The sequence below is a fragment of the Entelurus aequoreus genome, linkage group LG15 (genome assembly GCF_033978785.1).
Source record: "Entelurus aequoreus isolate RoL-2023_Sb linkage group LG15, RoL_Eaeq_v1.1, whole genome shotgun sequence".
In the NCBI taxonomy this organism is placed as follows: domain Eukaryota; kingdom Metazoa; phylum Chordata; class Actinopteri; order Syngnathiformes; family Syngnathidae; genus Entelurus; species Entelurus aequoreus.
The window spans coordinates 4,218,386-4,223,385 of record NC_084745.1 but is presented as its reverse complement, the minus strand read 5'-3'; the positions used below and the strand labels follow the sequence as shown (position 1 = coordinate 4,223,385).

The 5,000-nt window shown below is 42.4% G+C and overlaps 1 pseudogene; it reads left to right on the top strand.

Annotated features, from left to right (window-relative positions):
- LOC133630535 (NEDD4-like E3 ubiquitin-protein ligase WWP1) overlaps nt 1-5,000 on the top strand; it is a 79,085-nt pseudogene that overhangs the window by 45,918 nt on the left and 28,167 nt on the right.

Here is a 5,000-nt window from a genome sequence, read left to right as displayed (position 1 = left end):
TGCAGTGTGTATATTGTACATATTACATATTGTTATGAAGGTGTCTGTTACTACATTATATATATATATACTTGCAGTGTGTATATAAAACGTTGATGGAGGGTTTTGAAGTTGTTTTGGAGACTTTGAAGACTACAACGATGACTCCCATTAGCCACATCTTTCAAGCGTTTTTTTTTTATCATCTTTAAAATCCCCCCCCACCCCAAAAAAAAGATGTGTGTGTTCTTGTCTTTCATCACGATTGTGAAAAAGTGCAGTTCCCCTTTAAGGTGCAATTACACACACAGGCTGTATAGCTGCGAACATGCTGAACAATTGGGAGTTAGACTCATATTTTTAGACTAGTATCCATCCATTTCCTACCACTTGTCCCTCTCTGGGATTGATTGATTGATTGATTGGGTCACAGGGGCAGGGGGGCTGGAGCCTATCCAATGGACAAGTAGCTGCTTCTAGACTTTTAATTAAAGATAATTTCATTCACAGAACTCTAACTTCAGTCATTTTTGACTTGATACAATTTAACCTGAAACATTTTGTACAAAGCTGACTGTCTGTTACCCCTTTTCCCAGATTTGAGGTGGTGAGATTAAACATTCCAGTTCGGACAAAGTTGTTAACTTTATTTTAGTTCTTGTAATATTCATGTGTGTAAACAGAGTCCACAACTTTGTTTATGGTATTTTCATTTTTCTCTGCGCGCAGGCACTCTTCCATGGAAAGTTCATTGACACGGGCTTCTCCTTACCCTTCTACAAACGCATGCTGAACAAGAAGCTCCTTCTCAAAGATTTAGAGTCCATTGACCCAGAGTTCTACAACTCACTCATATGGATCAGGTGAGTATTTTCTCTCTACCAATGTCTGTTCATGCAGGAAAGAGAGTGGGCAGGTTTAGAAGGACACAGATGTTGTCATAAGATGGACACACTTTCACTAAGTCTGCAGTAGATTTCACTGGCCATTGAAAAGTCATGAAATGGATATTGTGAAAATTAAAGTTTTAAAATGCATTAAGAAGCATTAAACGCGATTTTCATAAGCATTAAAAAAATGTATATAATTGTAGGACTGTATGGATAGTCAATACGTCAATAAAACGATAAATGAAAATGAACTAAAAAGCGTGGTGGCCATTGTTGAATTGCTACTTGTCTGTATGCATGTTTCTGTTCTTCATCTCTGGCCTTCAAACTGGACACAAGAGGTCTTGTAAGGCCCAAAAGCGTTAAAAGTGGCCTCCGTAGTGGACACTCGGCTGGATGGCAAAATCAAACTACTTTGCCCTTCTTTGGTCACTGTTGGTGTAACTCTGACATCATGTCATGTTCATGCGTGTTTCATACGGGACTCCTTTCTTTCAGTCGTCTGCAGTTCAACACGCATGAGCTAACATTAGCAACTCTCCTAACACAGGCACCTTTCGTGACCTACGGTGCCCTAGGATGGACAAACAAGGCAATTTCCACAACACACCGCGACTCTTATTTTCTGACATTCCCACAGTAAATCATTAGAGGTCCTCCAGCTGCCTGATACTTTATTCAATTAAAACAATTTAAACATGTTGTAAAATAACATTTAGTCTATGTTTAATTGACTCAGCCTATTTTTAATGCATTTGTAGGGCTTATTAGCGTCTTTCCTAAAATAATTCCGTTTCTATTTTTAAAATGCCTAAATGAATCATCTATTTGCAAACACATGCATCATTTGTATTCCAGTATGATGTTCCTTCATTATTCCATCAAACCTTTTAACTTGTTTTTAAATGATATCCTGATTAAAAAACATATCCTCTAGTTCAGGGGTGTCAAACTCAAATACAGAGTGGGCCAAAATTTAAAACTGAACAAAGCCGCGGGCCAAGGTTGAACAAATTAACCTTTTTGATAGGGACCCAAACAAGTTTTGCATTAAATATTGAACAAGCAAGGCTTATATAACTTTATAGTGAAATGCAAAATCGAGTTTCAAATAACAATAATAATAATTAAAAAATATCAATGGCATATTAAATACAATTTAAATAAATAAATATCTATTTGCAGCCTTCTGAGGTAAATATCAACATTAACTTTTTCCACAGGCTAATAAATTTGAAAATTAAATAATGAATAAAACAACCATTCAGGACTTTAAACTGCTCAGTTGCGACACACTGATCTAATCTGATGTGCCCAAGCCAGATACCTGCCATCTTTTCTTGGATGCTAGATCATTAATGTCGGGGCTCAGGCTTTGAGCTGAGGCAACCCTCATTATCGAACGAAGGTGTTCATCAGTCATTATATCTCGTATTCCACAGTCTTGGGGCGTGTCTTACAGGCACTGCTTTTAACGTCCTCTACGAGATGTCGTCACGTCCGCTTTTCATCCCTTCTAACAACATGCCCGCCCAGTCACAAGATATGAGCGGCTCCTGTACGCACACACACACACGTGAATGCAACGCATACTTCATCAACAGCGATACAGTTTACACTGAGAGTGGCCGTATAAGTAACTTTAACATTGTTAGAAATATACGCCACACTGTGAATCACACCAAGCAAGAATGACAAACACATTTTGGGAAAACATCCGCACAGTAACTTAAACACACAGAACAAATACCCAGAACCCTTTGCAGCACTAACTCTTCCGGACGCTACAATATACACCCCCGCTACCTCCAAACCCCCCCCCCCCCCCCCCCCCCCCCCCCCCACACACACACACACACACACCTTGTAGCGTCCCGGAAGAGTTAGTGCTGCAAAGGGTTCTGGGTATTTGTTCTGTTGTATTTATGTTGTGTTACTGTGCGGATGTTCTCCAATTGTGTTTGTCATTCTTGTTTGGTGTGGATTCACAATGTGGCGTATATTTCTAACAATGTTAAAGGTTTTTATACTGGCACCCGCAGTGTAACCTGTATCGCTGCAGTCCAATTAGAAAGGACTAAATAATTAGACTGGCAGTGTTGTCAAAGTCCTAATGTATGATGGCGAGTGCAAGTGTCAGACCCGTGTGTTTCCTCAGGGACAACAACATTGAGGAATGTGGTCTGGAGATGTTCTTCTCAGTGGACATGGAAATCTTGGGCAAGATCACCTCCCATGACCTCAAACCAGATGGCGCCAACGTCTTAGTCACGGAAGAGAACAAGGAAGAGTATATCAGGTTCAGACACTCGTCCGTGGATCTTAGTGAGCAGGAATGTGCTGTCATTTGTGGTCTGCTACATTTCCCACCTGTGTCTTGCAGTTTAATGGCCGAGTGGAGGTTCTCCCGTGGAGTTGAAGGTCAAACCAAAGCCTTCCTGGATGGTTTTAATGAGGTGGTTCCACTCCAGTGGCTCCAGTATTTTGATGAAAAGGAGCTGGAGGTAAGCAGTACTACTACTATAATTTATGTTGCTATCTTTAAATGCATGACGCAAGATTCTCTTCATGTCTTCCACTTGAGTTCTAAGCAGTTACAAATCTATTTCTGGGGTCCAAATGTATTCAAAACATTTAGCCTAGGTCAGTGTTAAGACTCATAGCTGTTCTGCAGTAATTCACCAAAGTCCACACACAGTCTTGCAGGGGTCCGCATTTATAAAAATAATCAGAAGTGATGGACACCCTGGTTTGTCGAACAGTCTTAATCAGTTCTTTTTGGTTGTTGTTTTTCCAGCGACAACTGTGCCATATTTGTTTAAATGCGAGTCCTCTTCTAGTGCCGAAGTACAACCACTGTAGATAAATCATCCATGGCAATTGGGCAGATGCAACCATTCTTGTTGTCTTTGCACATGTCTTGTATTGAAAATGCTGCTGTTGAAATGTGATACAGGTGATGCTGTGTGGCATGCAAGAGTTGACCTGCAGGACTGGCAGAGGAACACGGTCTATCGCCATTACACCAGGAACAGTAAACAGATCATCTGGTTCTGGCAGGTACTGTCATCTGCGTCTTCTAATCTTAGCTTTCCTTTTTGCTATCATTAGCTACCACACAGCAAGGTCATTGTTGTGTGTTATGTAGATGAGTGGTAACGTTGTCACGTGCTGCCATAAGAGGGTGGAATGTAATGCTTAAAACACGGTGGTAGGTTGCAAACAGCACTTGAATATGGAGTGCTTAGTCTCTTGTTGACCATCACACATGGGGAGTATGTGTTTACTTCCTGTTAGCTATGGATGAAGAGTCTTCTGCATTTGTTGACAAGATCAGAAGACATTGAGTCAAACAGTCCACCTTCAGTTCATCAACCTGTGCCATCTTACTGCTCGTCCATGGAGCTTGTAGACCTCAGAGGGTGTGAGCATGTCATCTTACTGCTCGTCCATGGAGCTTGTAGACCTCAGAGGGTGTGAGCATGTCAACTTACTGCTCGTCCATGGAGCTTGTAGACCTCAGAGGGTGTGAGCATGTCATCTTACTGCTCGTCCATGGAGCTTGTAGACCTCAGAGGGTGTGAGCATGTCAACTTACTGCTCGTCCATGGAGCTTGTAGACCTCAGAGGGTGTGAGCATGTCATCTTACTGCTCGTCCATGGAGCTTGTAGACCTCAGAGGGTGTGAGCATGTCATCTTACTGCTCGTCCATGGAGCTTGTAGACCTCAGAGGGTGTGAGCATGTCATCTTACTGCTCGTCCATGGAGCTTGTAGACCTCAGAGGGTGTGAGCATGTCAACTTACTGCTCGTCCATGGAGCTTGTAGACCTCAGAGGGTGTGAGCATGTCAACTTACTGCTCGTCCATGGAGCTTGTAGACCTCAGAGGGTGTGAGCATGTCAACTTACTGCTCGTCCATGGAGCTTGTAGACCTCAGAGGGTGTGAGCATGTCATCTTACTGCTCGTCCATGGAGCTTGTAGACCTCAGAGGGTGTGAGCATGTCAACTTACTGCTCGTCCATGGAGCTTGTAGACCTCAGAGGGTGTGAGCACGTCATCTTACTGCTCGTCCATGGAGCTTGTAGGACCTCAGAGGGTGTGAGCACGTCATCTTACTGCTCGTCCATG